Raw genomic sequence first — 17,141 nt, 5'->3', positions numbered from 1 at the left:
GTTTCAGGGATGGCTAACAAGCCTCTTCCCACCCCCAGAAGCACAAAACACAAGTCCTTGGTGCAAAACCAAGCACAGAACAGGCAAGTTAAGAGATCCTGAGGCAAGGCGCGCGACTGAGACCTCCGGGAACTAAAAATGAACATGAACATGGATGATCATCGAGTGTTCAAATGATGACGTCCAAGTCTTGAGGACGGTCAAAAATGGGGTGTCTACAAATAGCCATCAATGGCTACACTGTAAGAGGCCAGAACTCAAATAAAAAACAATTGATTTCTATTTTTTATTGTCATTTATACTTCCTACATTTTATTTTATGCACTTCCTTTTCGGAGCATTTATTTTCAGCACTTCCTTTTCGATGTATTTTATGCACTTCGTTTTCAAAGCATAGGAGTAGAGGTAAGTAATTATTACTTTCATTGTTCACTCAATCATCCCAATTGTTCACTCAATCATCTTTCTCTGTCTCCCTCATTCTTCTGTTGATTTTTCTTTTTCTAAACTTGGCAATTTTGGAGTTCTCTTTATTGAGGCAAAAGAACTGTCAACACAATCGCTTGATAATTGGCTTGAATTTAATCTGTAAGGATTTTTCAATCCTTACTGGCACGCTAGCATTTATGATGTTTTCTTTCGTAGGAAAAATAAGCTAACACTATTATGTAACTTATATTTTTCAATCACTCATGTACCCTAATAATTTTTTTTTCTTTTTATTTATTTATTTATTTTGAACAAGATACAAGGCTAATGTTAGAGAACTAAAGTTACCCATAATGATGTGGTAAGAAAATGAGGCTCTATATGATTGAGGTGGTGTTTGGGAAGCCAAACTTGGGCTAAAATAGCCATGTCACGACAAAAGTGGCTTTTTTAGCCACATGACTAAGTCTGTTGGTTTACCGGAGAGGCGAAGAGATTTGTTATTAGGAGGTTTTAGGGAAAGTGGTTCAGTTATTCATGAACGCAGAGTTCGTCTCTGTTTTTTGAAGGACTTTTCCCCTTAGCTGAAAATTCTACCCCTTCGATGAACTCGCCCTCTTTCTGTATATACTATCTACTTGCTGTTGGGAAGTGTAGTTTTTCTATATTTGGATGGTAGATCCTCCCGTTGGTTCCAGTGAGATTGAAAAATCTCGGGTTTGAGGTTTGGATCTTCTTCGTGCATTGAACCATGGCATGAAGGTGAGGGTTTCCATCTTCATGGAGCTTCCTTGCGACAAGTATGTAGTATGACTGACTGGCTAGTTGGAGGAGAGATTATAGGATTTCTAGGAGTTGTTCTTTTGGGCATGGGCATTGTGGGTAAGTGAGAAAAATATTCTTGGCATAAAAATGGAAAGAGGCTTGGCGAGGCATTTTGTAGTGGTAAACAGTGAACTCACACCAGCCGTACAAGGCCTCCCTATTAGTTAAAAAACCTGGTGTGAATGGTGTGAGTGGTGTGACTGGAGGGGAGCTGTATTAATATTACCAGCGCCCCCCCCTCCCGTTGATCTGAGCCGTCCATTGCTGTACTTATGGACACGTGTATGGATGTAGTAAAAAGGAAGTCACACCCGGGCCCAGGTGTGAGTGGTGTGAGTACTTTTGATTCCTTTGCCAGATAGTGCTATACACGTGTCGCTCTTCTGGTGGTTTGTGTGGCTGTAAAGAAAATATTTTTGCAGAATGATAGACATAAAGCAAAGGTGGGAAAATAAATGCATTTGAATTATTTTGAATGGGGAATCTTCGTCCTTACACGGGGCCAGTTTTGCTATATATTTGGTACCAGAAAATATTTTATGGCATAGAGGAATATGCTTTTGCAATGGGATAGCTATTGTGGTGAAGTTGCTTTCTGGTACGTTATTTCGTCCCTCTTTTTCTTTTTGTCTTTTTTTGTTGATTTATTTGGTATACAATGTTGTATTCCTTAGAAGAGTATCCCGAGAAAGATGTCCCACCGATTACGTCACAAAATACTTCCAATTAAAAACATTTTCGAGGGATCATTACAAAAGAGAGAGGCCCCCATATACTAGCCCCTTTAATTCATTTCCTTTCTTACATGAAGAAGTAAAAAAAAGGGCAGAAAATAATATTTTGTTTGTAAGTCAAAATTTCGTTCAGTACGAGTTATGCCAAAATTGTTGTCTCTCCGTTTGGAGGGAAGACGACTTCCTTAGATTAGGGATACACAAAAACAATATCAATAATTTATATACTGACGAAGAACTCTCCTCCTCCTCTGATAATAGGAACCAGAGCAGAGGCCCATCCGCCCAATCTCCCTCTACCTTGAAGGACCCTCAAGAACAGGCAAAACCGCCTGGGCCAGAAGCCTCGGACGACACAATTACTTCTCTGACAGAATAAGCTTCAAGGACTATGACCAAGACGCCGTCTACAACGTCATAGACGACATCAAATACTCGACAGTCCCTACCGAATTAATGAAGAATTTAGTAGGCTACCAGAGAGATTTCCATGTATTTGTTAAGTTCCAACCAGATCTCACTATTAGAGGAGGAATTCCTTATATTTTATTAACAAATGGGGACAATAGTTGGTTAGATGCAATGTCCCCAAAAATGAGAGAATGGTTTGATGTTAATGTAACCACTGTCATGATTAATGAAAAATTTTATTAATTTTATTTATGAAACCACTCAAAATTTTATTTACTTACTACATTTCCCTTATCATCAACTATTACATCATGAGTCACATCACTATTTTTTACACTGATGATTACATTTCGTAAAACATTAAAAAATTCTGTTGCATCCATAACAACTGATCCTCTACGATCAACTTCCTCTTTGCTAACACCAACCTCTGAAATCAACGGACCAGGATCAACATCACCAGTGTCATCACCACCTCTGCGTACATCAATCTCTGACAAACTCAGACGACCTCTGCATTCATGAATAATTGAACCACTTTCCCCAAAACCTCCTAACAACAAATCTCTTCGCCTCTCCGGTAAACCAACAGACTTAGTCCGTGTTAGAATTAGAATGGCCTTCATTGGAGGGCAATGCCAAACATCAACATTCTTTTGGGCATGGGCATTGTGGATAAGTGAGGAAAACATTCTTGGCAGAAAAACGGAAAGAGGCATGGCGAGGCATTTTGTAATGGTAAACAGTGAACTCACACCAGCCGTACAAGGCCTCCCTATTAGTTAAAAAACCTGGTGTGAATGGTGTGAGTGGTGTGACTGGAGGGGGGGGGCGCTGTATTAATATTACCAGCGCCCCCTCTCCCGCTGATCTGAGCCGTCCATTGCTGTACTTATGGACACGTGTATGGATGTAGTAAAAAGGAAGTCACACCTGGGCCCAGGTGTGAGTGGTGTGAGTACTTTTGATTCCTTTGCCAGATAGTGCTATACAAATGTTGCTCTTCTGATGGTTTGCGTGGCTGTAAAGAAAATATTTTTGCAGAATGATAGACATAAAGCAAAGGCGGGAAAATAAATACGTTTGAATTATTTTGAATGGGGAATCTTCGTCCTTACATAGGGCCAGTTTTGCTAGATATTTGGTACCAGAAAATATTTTATGGCATAGAGGAATATGCTTTTGCAGTGGGATAGCTATTGTGGTGAAGTTGCTTTCTGGTACGTTATTTCGTCCTTCCTTTTCTTTTTGTCTTTTTTGTTGATTTATTTGGTATACAATGTTGTACTCCTTAGAAGAGTATCTGTAGACGTCCCCGAACGCCCCGGGAGGGTGAGTCCCGTTCCGTTCATTTTGGGGTCACTATAGCTCGGACTCGATTTGTGTCACGGTTCTTAATCTTGAACCAAAGAGTCCAGATCTGGCAAATCATTTTGAGAAACAGATTTTTGGAAAGAAGTGCCAAATATGGACTGCTTTGCCAGATACAGAGTCGCCACCTAAATATTTTTTATGGGGGAATTTAGGAAACCCTGACTCGGTGCCGAAGGCCACATGTCCGTCATCACCAGAGTTTCTCGGCTCGGGAGCTAGGGTACGATTGGGGAAGGTCAGCTATGAGCACCCCCTCTCGCCCGATCCGAAGATCGGCCTCTACTAACCGTGATATCCGTTTTTGAAAACATTATGTGGTCTTATTCCATTTATTAGCCTAGAATTACTATGTTATGCGCACAGCAAACAAGTATAGACTAGATTGCCTAATTTGGAGAGAAACATTGCATATCCGTTTGTTTTGGAAAATGTTTTGGAATTTGCTACTCGCAAGTAGGCTAAAACACGGATTTCAACGAGTGTTTCCAACTCAGACAATCCAACCTTCACCCACAGGCATTCAAACAGTTTATCACATAAGCATCTAGCCACATGGTAAGCATGCTGTCATGTTAACATTCACACGCGTGCGAGATGCTAAAGCATAAAATACTTACATCGTACTCCAAGCCAAAACAATAAACTGGTTAGCAAACATGCGTGATCCTAGTTCATGTTAAATTGACTAATGCAGCACATACAGGATGCAATTAGATAGGCTCGGCTAACCTAAACATGGTATGTGAAATGCTACAACTATTACGTATTCAATTTGAAATTGAAGTACAAATGCAGTTAGCGTGATGCGCCGAGCCCGGTGCATGCAAGACAAATATATGAATGCACGCATGCATGGCATAAGGTATGCTAAATTTAAAGATGCCCTAGTCTACCATCAAAAGCGGGTAAATAAAAGGGAAGAAAGACGTGGGGTTGGAAGACATACACCCACTCACACACACTTATTACACAATTGCCCTCACTCGGAGGGTACAAATAAATATTACAGTCCGGATAACAAATACATTAATTATTACAGAATTTCTAATTAATTAATAGAAAGAATGCAAAAAAGGAGAAAGGTGGCCACAGGCTCCGCCTCGGGATGCGCGAATGATGCATGCTCGAAACCCGGCTCGTCCGGAAAGCCAGCACCATACCATTGCTGCCTCTGTTTTTACTGCCTTGCTTCTCTGAAAAATGCCAAAATTCTGGGAAAAGTTCCTTGAACACTGCAGAATACCACCGGTTGGAGGAAGTTCCCACCGGCAATGTATAAATTCCATCGGCTGATGATGGAGTTATCGGCCATTCACCCATGGCTGGTCGGCACTAAATTCTGCCGATCGGCAGAAACTTCCTGCAGAAGACAGTTTTGACAGCAACAGAGGACAGACAGCATATGGCATGGGATTTCAGGCACATGTAGGCATAGTCATGTTCCCCATCATGTATTGAACTCAGGGAAGCATGGCCCTCGATCCTCGAGCCATCAATTGTGCATGATAACCCAAGAGATCAAGCTTGCCATTTGATGCAAGAATGCATGCAACACACAAATGAGGACCAAGGCCTTATCATGTCGAAGTCAAAGGTCCCGGTGACCGAGAGTTAAGGTACGTTGCATCACTTATAGTATGAACGTTCCTTAACCCTCACACTTGGTTTGACACCCCAAACCAAGTAATGCAATGCATGTTATGCAAACAATGACTTAAAGATACAACATGGGATTAAAATGCAAGGCATGCCAAGTGCCAAGCAACTAACATGGCAAGTATGCAATACTAGGCATACAAGATGCAAATGCAATGCAAACATGGACAACCTAAGCAATAGGATCAACATATTACAACACTTGATGAAGCAATCATGCAATGGACATGAGACAAGCATGCAATGGTGGGCTTAAACCATAAAGGGGCAGACCTTGATCCACCCCAAAACAGTGGCCAAAAGTGCCTAAAAAGGTGGACAAATACTCATGCCAACAAGCAAGCCAAAGGTCCTAAGGTTAAGGCACAAAAGGGGGCACTTCACTTCCACCAACATGACCACTCATGGCATGAATTGGACAAGCCAAAACAGAAACTTAGCATGCAAAGATGGAGTCCAAAATCCACTAATATGGCAACTTAAGCGACTCTAATGAGATGCATGCACCAAGGCTCATTTTTAGGCATAAAAGGGCATATCCTCAAAGCATGAAAGAGGTCACATATGCAAGCATACAAGCATGATTTATGGACTGAAATACAACCTTAAATGATGCCAAAGGATGAAGATGGTCCAAGCTACACATGCTAGAGGCCAATATGCTCAAGGCTCACAAGCCAAAACACAAAGAGAGGACACCAAACATGGCAAGCATGACTGAAACAAATGGCCAACAGACCTTGAACATGGTGAAATAATGCCAACACCTTCATGGAACTAAGCCAACACATGCAAGAATCATGGCCTAAACACAAGATGCATTTCTAGGCCAAATAGGGGAATGTAAAGCAAGTATGTTAAGCATGCAAAGGGGCACAAATCCGACCAAAAACAGAGATTACATATGACCTAAAAACACCCAAAAATCTCTGAAAAAGGGGCAAAACCAATCAAGCATGCATGTTACCCTTTAAGCCAAAATGCAAGGAAATAAGACAATGAAGGGAGAGGGGTGTCCCTCCCCTATGCAAGACTTCAAACCACCTTCCACACCACTGAAAATCCACTGGTTTTCAGTGGTGAAAAGACTAAAACACTTAAGCAAACAAGGCCTTACCAAGGAGGCAACAAAAAAGGCCAAATAAGGCCTAAGAGGGTGAGTTTGAACTCAAACCACAAAAGACCCTTAATGAAAGTTCTTAAGCATGAAAATATAAGCCTTTTTTATGTTATGCACAAAAACTAAATCAGCAAGCAAGATAGGTAAAAGACTAGTGCAAGTTTGGAGAAACTAAAGCAAAGTGCTCACCCTTGAAGCACACCTAAAGAATAGCCAATGCAGCCCTCTTCTTTTGATAAAAAACAGCCCCAAAACTCAAGAATCACCCCTCAAAGTCCCTCAATCTCGGAGCAAGGTGTAATAGTGTGTGTATTAGTGCAAAAGTAAGGTAAAAACACACTTTTAGGCCAAGAAACACACACAAGGGAAGAGAGAGAGAGAAATATAGAGAGAGGGTGTATCTATATGTATAAGCTCTGGTTTTGCCTTCAAAGTTTCTAACCTAGAACAAGGAGAAGACCTCTCCTCTTATAGAAGTCCCTCTTGCAAAGCTTACACAACAAGCTTGCTTAGAGGGAAATCCCTCTATACACGTGTATGGAGGGAAGCAGAGTTGGTGCCAGCTATCACAGCTGGCATAAAATATCTACATAAAGTAGATGAACAGTGGTCGGCTACTTAAAATTTCCATTTTCACAAAAATGAGTGCCGACCGGCAACAAAAAGTGCCGACCAGCAAAAAAGATTGCCGACTGCAACAAAACGCCAGCCGGTGGAATGTGGCTATGGCCAGTGATGCGTGGGGATGCCTCACAAGGCATTCCCTGCCCCTCCAAGGCAAAACACAAGTGTTTGGTGCAAAACCAGACACTAAACGGTCGAGTTCGGAGATCCTGAGGCAAGGCGCGTAGCCGAGACCTCCGGGAACTCCAAACGAACACAAACAAGGGTAATCACCAAGTGTTCCAATGGTGACATCCAAGTCTTGAGGACGGTCAAAAATGGGGTGTCTACAGTATCCCAAGAATTACGGACAGTTCACTCAAATGTGTGTAGATTGTTTTTTGACGTGGCAAATAGGGCTGTGGGAAGAGAGCCGGCGGTCAGCTCCGGCGAAGTTTGTTCCGATGTACGAGGAGTAGAGGGCAAATATATCAAAGCTAAGGTGCCTGAACAGAAGGGTTAGCAGAGGTAAGAGAATCAGCAGAATTTGTACGATAAAAGATTTGGAGTGTTTCATAAAAAATGGAAGGAATAGGAAGCAGCCAGTATCGGACCCCCTTTGCGTACCGGAGGTCAAGGACACCGGTGGTCAGTGGATATAAGCGGAGTTACCGTGATCGTGCACCTTTTAAGGCGGCGTACATTTGCCGACGGTACGTTCAGAATATTCCGCGTTATATTAAGAAGACTAAGAGGGGAGTAAGGAAGTTGCAGTTGTACGATGAACAATTAAGGGACGTTAAATTTGATAATAAAGGTGTGGCCAGATTGCTTAATGGTATTGAGTTGGGTAATAAGAGATGTGACCGTCAATCAGACAAGATCGTGGTTAAGGGTATAAAATTAATTGGGAATGTTCAATTGGGACAAGATGCTAAAGACGAAGCTATGGTCCACCACATATTGTTTTCATCATAAGTGATAATAGTCCGTCAGATTCCGTCCCCACACTTGACAAGATATTTATTAGAGTTGGGGAGGGTAATCCTGAGACCTGGATTGTTGATCCTGACCAGTCTGACCGGTTTCAGATGCTAAAGAAAATGAGATTCAAGCTCGTTGGTGGCAAGGATAAAGAGTACGTTCGTCACGGGATAGAAGTTGTAGACCGGTTCTTCCCAGTTGATGTTTGGACGGACTACAAAGATACGCTGTTGGGAAATGTTGGAAGTATTCAAAAGGGTGCCATATATTTAGTGGCTGCTACTGTTAGTGGAAAGGAATGCAAAATTACTTTAAGGAGTCAAATGTACTTTAAAACTGTTTAGAATTGTATTTTTATGTATTTTATTTCTAATGTTCAGGTTAATGGAGGCGGACGATATAAAAACTGGGGTTGTTGAAGGTGTTTCAAAAAGTGATTTCAGTTGTATTGAACTTGTGTTGCCTAATTTATTTTCTCAATTGAGGTTAAGATACAAACAAAAAAAATTAAGGTTGATAAAATATTCCCCCCTTTGCGTACCTAATGCTAGTGGGTTGGTCAGAGTAAATATTTATGATCGAAGGTTAAACAGTAATAACAGTTTGCAGGCGTGGTTTATTTTCCCAGTGGATTGTCAATGCGAGTTAGTCTATTATAGGAATGATTATTGTTCAATTAACGACAAACAAGTGTCATGGATGGTGAAGTATCGACTTGAAAATTCAAGTATTAAAAGGCGGCTACGTATTGTAAAATGAAATGGTATCTAAAGTATTCTATGAGTGACATGCCAGAAGATTCGCAAATGAGGCCCCCTCTATTGTTGTGTTATCTAAAAAATATAATAATGATAATGTTGATGTTTGGCATTGCCCTCCAACGAAGGCTATTCCGATTCTGATACAGACTAAGTCTGTTGGTTTACCGGAGAGGCAAAGAGATTTGTTGTTAGGAGGTTTTGGGGAAAGTGGTTCCGTTATTCATGAACGTAGAGGTCGTCTGAGTTTGTCAGAGATTGGTGTACGCAGAGGTGGTGATGACACTAGTGATATTGATCTTGGTCCGTCGATTTCAGAGGTTGGTGTTAGCAAAGAGGAAGTTGATCGTAGAGGATCAGTTGTTATGGATGCAACAGAATTTTCTAATGTTTTACGAAATATAATCATCAGTGTAAAAAATAGTGATGTGACTCAAGATGTAATAGTTGATGCTAAGGGAAATGTAGTAAGTAAATAAAATTTTGAATGGTTTCATAAATAAAATTAATAAAATTTTTCATTAATCATGACAGTGGTTACATTAACATCAAACCATTCTCTCATTTTTGGGGACATTGCATCTAACCAACTACTGTCCCCATTTGTTAATAAAATATAAGGAATTCCTTCTCTAATAGTGAGATCTGGTTGGAACTTAACAAATACATGGAAATCTCTCTAGCAGCCTACTAAATTCTTCATTTTAAATTATTTAAATTTTTTTGTTAAAATAATTTTTTGAATATTTATTTAATTTTTTTGCTTATTAAATTTTTTAGATTATTTACATTATTTAAATAATTTAAAATAAAATTAAAATTAAAATTAAAATAAAATAAAAATAAAAATAAAAATAAAAATAAAATTAAAATTAAATATTTAAAATTAAATTAAAATTAAATTATTTAAAATACACATGACAATAAAATAAAACCTCACTTTTTATCATTTTACAGAAAATGAAATAAAAATTAAAATAAAAAACACATGAAAAAACCATTTGCAAAAAGAAACAAAAAAACTTAAAATGAAAAAAACATAAATTAAAAAAAAATTTAAGCAAAATACGCCAAATCCAAACCGAAAATAAAAAACTTAAAAAAAAAAATTAAGCAAAATACGCCAAATCCAAACTCAAAATAAAAAAATAAAAAATAAAAAAAATTTATTAGCAAAATACGCCAAATCCAAACCCAAAATAAAAAAATAAAAAAAAATCTAAGCAAAATACGCCAAATCCCAACCCAAAACAAAAAAATAAAAAAATAAAAAAAAATTTAAGCAAAATACACCAAATCCAAACCGAAAATAAAAAAAAATAAAAAATAAAAAACATTTAAACAAAATTTGCCAAATCCAAATCCAAAATAAAAAAAAAGCCAAAAAGGGCATATTGGTAATTTAACAGGAAGACATCTCACCAAAAAGTCAAAAAGCCAAAAAAGTCAAAAAACTCTTTTCAAATCAGACTTTTTAGCCCTAGGCTAAAATAGCTAAAAAAATTAAATAGCTAAAAAACCAACCCACGTCCCAAACGGAGGCTGAATGTAGAGTGATGATGCATTCCTTAATACATCATTCTTATTTTGATATCTAATAAGGTAAAGGAGAAAATATAGAGAGATAGAAAAAAGAATGTTGGCCTTCTTCATATGATACATTGTATGCCTTCATTTGACATAAGACTAAAATGTGGTTGAGATTAAAATAGTTGTAAAAAAATAAAAATATGTTAAAAATTCAATAAGATAAAATATCACATGTAAATTATAATTATTTCTTTTTTTTTCACAAAAGTTAAAAAAGTCAAAAAAATTCAACTCAAACGAAGTTTTTAGCCCCAAATTAAAATAGATAAAAAATCAAAAAATTAACACACTTTCCAAATAAAATCTGTGTCATTAGGATGGATTAAGAGTATTCAATTAGAACTCCTCAAAATATATACAAAAATGCTAGAGGTCCCAAAAATTTTACTAAAAATTTTATCAAATGTCTCACATGGGTGTGGGACCCACATGAGACCCACATTGTGTGGGTCCCACACCCATATAAGACATTTGGTAAAACTTTTAGTAGAATATTTGGGATCTCTAGCATTACTCAAATATATATATATATATATATATTAATGTGTAACAAATCGAGAATGTGATTCATACAAAAGAGAGTTCTATGGACATCGGACAGTAATACCGGCGAGTGTGGACAACATGACGTAGAGCTGCGAGTACGAACTATTCACTGATCCAAAATCTCATTCATTCATCACTGCATCTGTATCCGGCAACCAATCGCCGCCGTTTCTTCACTCACGCTCCTTGTTTAGCTTCCCGCTCTCTCCCTCTCTCTCTCTCACACACTTTTTATGATAGTATCTCTCTATGGAGATCACATCTAGAATGAGAACCAGAACCAGAACAAGAGTAGAAGAATAGCAGTCTAGTTGAAGAAGTCAATGGCCACCTATAGTGGCCGAAACAAGAAAATCGAGATGGCGAAGCGTCATATAGAGGAGATAAGGAAGCGCAAGTTGTCAGTAGGCCGTTTGACTCTAGATCTCCACAACGCTGTCACTAGGCTCTCTTCTGATCTGAACTCTACACCAAAGACGTCCACTTCCTCATGGAGCTCATTCAAGTTTTCCTTTCCCCTCTTTCTCATAGTTTCTTTCCCTCTCTAAGATAAAATCTTCTTCTCTCTTATCCGTACATGTATAGTGATTGAAACTTGTGATGTCGGTGGTGAAGACAAAATGCATAAGACATTGACTACTCTCCAGGCGTTGAACCAACGCTAGACATTGTGTTGTTGACGACCATAGACCTAACTGGGTTGACGTTGTTGGTGTACAACAATGAGGTTGGGTTCTCCAAGGAGAACATTGAATCGCTTTGTAGCATGGGGTGAGACACTAAGATTGTGTTTGGTTAACAGATTTAAGAAAGAATTTAAAAAATAAAATATAAAATATGTATAAAAATTTAAAAAATAAAATATAAAATATGTATAAAATTAAGTGAAATATAAATATATTTTATTCATATTTTATATATATTTTTTTATTTCTCTTTTTAAATTTCTTCTCATATCCCTAACCAAAAACAGCATACGAGAGACTAGGGACAAAAGGTTTCATTGGGAAAAAAAAAGTATATAATATATATTTTATTTAAAAAAAAAACAAAAAATTAGAAACTAAAATTACCATCAACCCGGATTATTGGCCAATGATTTTTTTAACATGTCCCAAAACACGTACACCTATCCTGTGCTCACATTATTGCTATGTAATTTGTGAAATTTTTGCATGTTAATACGGAGTAGAACAGGTCATGAATATGATAGATTGTAATTTGTAATATTATTGCTTAGTTTTTTTTGTCGAAAATAGTTTTTAAAAAATGTTTTATATATTTTTTGGCATTTGATATAAGTAAAAACTAAAAATCATGGCTGTTTTGGGAAGTAACCTTTTTTTTTTTTTAGACTTATTTTTATCTTTAGTGATTTTTTAAAAAAAAAAAAAAATTCACAAAACTTTAGCTTTCTAGATTCAATGACCAATCAAAAAATTATAATTTTTTTTTGAAATCCAAAAAAAATCCAAAAAAGACAAAAATAAGCAATCTTTTTTGGTTTATTTTCGTCTTTAGTGATTTTTTTTGAAAATTTTCAAAAAATATATTTTTTAGCTTTGTCTTTACAAGGTGGACCGAAAAAGTAAAAAATTTTGACATAATTTTGAAAAAAAAATACTAAAGAAAAAATTCGGAAAAAGAGGTTTTTCTTTGGTTGCCAAAATGGAAATATATAGTCTTCACTTTTGAAAGGGGACTAAAATTGTCATGATTCAAACTCATCCCTATGGATGAAATCATATCATATTTGATGAGAGGGGGTCAAATTGCGGAAGCAAAATTTATAAAGATTGTCCAATGAGCTGTGCAAACATGGCTTAACCAAAACATTCTCATATATGTAATTACTCACACTATACAAACATCCATCCATATTCTATGTTACACAAGTCTAGGATCATTCAAAAGTTAGTATTAACAAAAACCAAGGTTATACACAGATTTGGTCATACGTAACCGTAGACTCGACTTTCTTCGCGCCCCCTTTTTCGGAGAGCTTGAATTGGTCCTACAGTTCGGACTCCTGTCACGGCTCTGAATCTAATATCACAAAGTGCAATGTGAGACTGATAAACACCAAAAAGTCCAATCCGACAAATCATTTTTGGAAAATCAATTTTGAATCAAATAATACCAAAGCTGGACTGCTTTGCTAGATTACAGAGTCGCCACCTAAATATTTTATTTTGGAAAAATTTAGGAAACCCTGACTCGTGCCAAAGGCCACGTGTCTGTCATTACCAAAGTTGCCTCGGCTCGGGAATTTGGGTACGAGAGGGGAAGGTCCTGAAATGAGCACCCCTGCTCGCCCGATCAAAGGATCGGCCTCTACTAAGCATGATATGTTGTTTTATAAACCTCATGTATTCTTGTCCGGTTATTAGCTAACATTACTATGTGACACACGTATACAAGTATAGACTAAGTGGCAAGACTTGGAACAAAACAATTTATGTTTGTTTTTGAAAATTATTTGAATTTGCCACCCTCAAGTGGGCTTAGAAATGCGGATTTGCCACCCTCAAGTGGGCTTAAAACATGATGATTTGTCACTTCGCAAAGTGGGCTTAAAACTCACATTTATCGAATTGTTCCAATTCAAGCAACAAAACCTTCATCCACAAGCATTCATCCACAAGCATTCATGTAGTTAATCATTTAAGCAAATAGCCTCATGGCAAGCATGCTATCATGGAAACACTCACACTCATGCAAGCATGCTAAAGCCTAAAACTTACAGTGTACTCCAAGCCATAAAAAAAACTAGTTAGAAATATGCATGATTCTAACTATGTTAACAATACCTAATGCAACACATGCAATATGCAATTAATAGGCTTGGCTATCTAAGATGCCATATGAATGCAACAATTTGATACACGTATTCAAAGAAGTGCATTGAAATACGATGCAGTTTGAATGATGCGTCGAGCCTCGATGCATGCAAGACAAATGAATGATGCAAACATGCAAGCATAAGGTATGCTAATTGAAACACGACCCTAAACTAACCATCGAAAGCGGTTAAGTAAAAGGGAGAAAGACGTGGTGTGATAAGCCTGTTCTGTATTATGCTAATTGATCTTAATTATGATTGTGATTATGTGTTTAATATGATTTTGAGTGCCATTTATATGACTATATGTGGTTTTGAATTTCTATCTGTTCACCATAGAAAAATCTGTTCAATTTACTGTTACAAACTGAAAAGTGAAGGTCATATCGGCCACAGAAATTGAAATTGACTGTATTACTGTGATTGGCATAATTTTTAAAGCCTATGGTAAAAATTAATTAGAAATTGATTCGGATCAAAATAATTTAAGTAAACTGATTGAATTAAGCACTATTATTTAACCTTAATCAATTTGATTAAGAGAGACTATAAAAGGGCCAATATACACTCATATTCATCTTCCTTAGAGCTTAAAATCTAAAACAAACACTCTAGAGAGAGAGAGAGAATGAACCGAATGTAGAGGGAGAGGGAGCACAAAATTGGAGATTTGAGTTGAGAACTTGGGAATTTGGAAGCTAGGCTCAAGAGCTAGCTAGATTTTGGGAGATTAGAGCTCCTAGAAAAGCATTTGAGCATAAATTCATGAGTATAAGTTTGTAATTTTGTGTATTAAAGCTAGTTGGGTAATCAAGAACATAAATTGAGATGAATTTGAAGCTTGTATGTACATGCATGTATAGGATTGCCATGATTCTACACATTCAAGCATGAAGTATGTTGAATATGAAGAATTGAGCACCAAAGTTTGCATGCATGAGTAATTTTGTGTAGCTTTATGATTTTAATCACCAGTTATATCGTTTGAAATGGAATTAAGTTAACATTTTAAATGCATGGAAGATCCATGTAAGTAAGAAGCTTGATTATTTGAGTTTTGAAACCAACAAGAAGAATTTGAAATGATTTGGGAAATGAACCATGATTTTATGCAATTGGTTCCAAATTAATTATGTCCTTGTGTTATATGATGTCCTTCCATGCTTTTGCATCAAAAATATGATTTTTGGAACCTTTGGGGTTGAGTTTGAAGTTCAAACAGAGTTCTAGAAAACCCAGAATTTGACCTATCCTCTCGAGTGGGGAAAGCGCCGCTCGAGCGTGAAATATTAGCTTCCAGAACTTTTGCAGACATTGATGTCCGCTCTAGCGGAGAGAGTCACATTCGAGAGCCCTGTTACATGTTTTGATTCTCAGCTCAAGCGTCCAAAGTCACGCTCGAGTGTAAATATGAGGCAACCAGTACTTTTGCAGACCAGAGGAATCCGCTCGAGCGGCAGAAACCGCACTCGAGCGGGGAGCCCTGTTTTAGAAATTTTGTAAAGTTGATTTAAGTTATGTTTTTCGTTCTCTTTCATTTCTAAGCACTCTTAGGCATGCATTGAACATTATAAATGAGTTAAAAAGGATAAGAATGAAGCCTAAGAGGGATGTATGAATTAAGAACGGATTGAATCCTTTGTGACCCATATATGTGTTATGTATTATGTAGGGTCGAGCACAAGGACAAATCCACCAGCAGAACACTATGAGTAATATCTTAATAATGATATTTTGAAGTATGCCATTTGTCTAATTATTTACTCCTATTTGAGTTTCATAAGCTTGTTAATCTAAAAGGTGGACAATATTTGTTATGCCATACGATTGGGCCAAAGGCCGTTGGATGTGAATGATTGGGCTAAAGGCCGTCGGACATGAATGATTGGGCCAAAGGCCATTGGATATGAATGATTGGGCCAAAGGCCGTTTGAAATGAATGATTGGGCCAAAGGCCACTGGACATGAATGATTGGGCCAAAGGCCGTTTCATATGACTGGATGGGCCAAAGGCCGTTTGATACGAATGAATTGGGCCCGAGGTCGTTTGATACATCTGAATTTGTAGTCATTTGACACACTAGATAGAAACACGAATTGGGCCCAAGGTCGTCCGATGCATCTATTTCAAATTTCGTTCATGTATCTTCCTTATTTGATATTATTCACTGAGCTTTCGCTCACTCTCATTCATGTGTTGTAGGTGAGCCAAGAGATGTCCAAACCCAGCCTCAGTGAAGTATGTGAGAAACAGTCAAAGTTTTGAGGAGTCAGCCTATACGTCTCACGCACGAGACTTGTTTTCGCCTTTTTGTTCTTTTGTTATATTTTTGCTATGTTGGTGAAAACTTTGGATCACCTTTGTATATAAGCTTTTGGTTGGGCTGACTATGACTTGAATGATCCTGTTGTGTAAAGTTTATATGTTAACTTCCTTTGATGTGGGTTATTAATAAATATGTGTGAAATGTTATGATGTGCCATGTAAGCACAACTCTATGGACAAAAGTTTTAAATTTGCTTCCGTTTTGGCCTCTTAACTTTGTTAAAATATATTTAATCTGGTTTGAGGCCGTAGGTAATCTCTTGATTACTGGCCGGTTATGACCTTAATCCATGGGGACGGGTTCGGGTCATGACACGTGAGGTTGGAAGACATGCACACACGCATGCACACTTATTACAACATTACGTCCTCGCGAAGGTGGGTCCGAATAAATAAGCTAAGCTACAATAAACTAAGCTAATTATTACAAAATGAACTAATTAACTATTCTAGTTAACTAATCATTAAACCATTTGAATAACTAGCTATGCTAAGCTAATTAAAGCAATTAAACTAATTAATTGTTTAAGCTAATTAAATAATTACAACACTTAACACTTATATGAATAAAGCGAATGAATGGCCTCGGGGCGAGGGATGCATGCATGCTCGGTTGCTCCACCCGAAAATGCCATTGCCTTGCCATCGAATGCCTCTGTTTGCACTTATTTGATCTTAGAAAATTGCACCAACTTCCAGATTGCCTCTGCTCCAACACAGGAACACACTTGCACAAAAATTCACTGGTGGCCGGTCGGCTACAAGAAGTGGCTGTCGGCCACCTCAACTGGTCGGTCGGTTAGTTTAAGTGGCCGGTCGGCCACCCCCATTTTCTAGACTTCTGTTTTTGCTGCAACAGAGAGCAACAGAGGCAAAACAAAGCATTTTCAATGAATGTGTGTATTGCTACACTCCTTACCATTTCTCAAACTCAAAGGAGTGT

This window comes from Camellia sinensis, chromosome 1, assembly GCF_055761805.1.
Source record: "Camellia sinensis isolate YWXY chromosome 1, ASM5576180v1, whole genome shotgun sequence".
Taxonomy (NCBI): domain Eukaryota; kingdom Viridiplantae; phylum Streptophyta; class Magnoliopsida; order Ericales; family Theaceae; genus Camellia; species Camellia sinensis.
Note: the sequence above shows the minus strand (reverse complement) of the source record.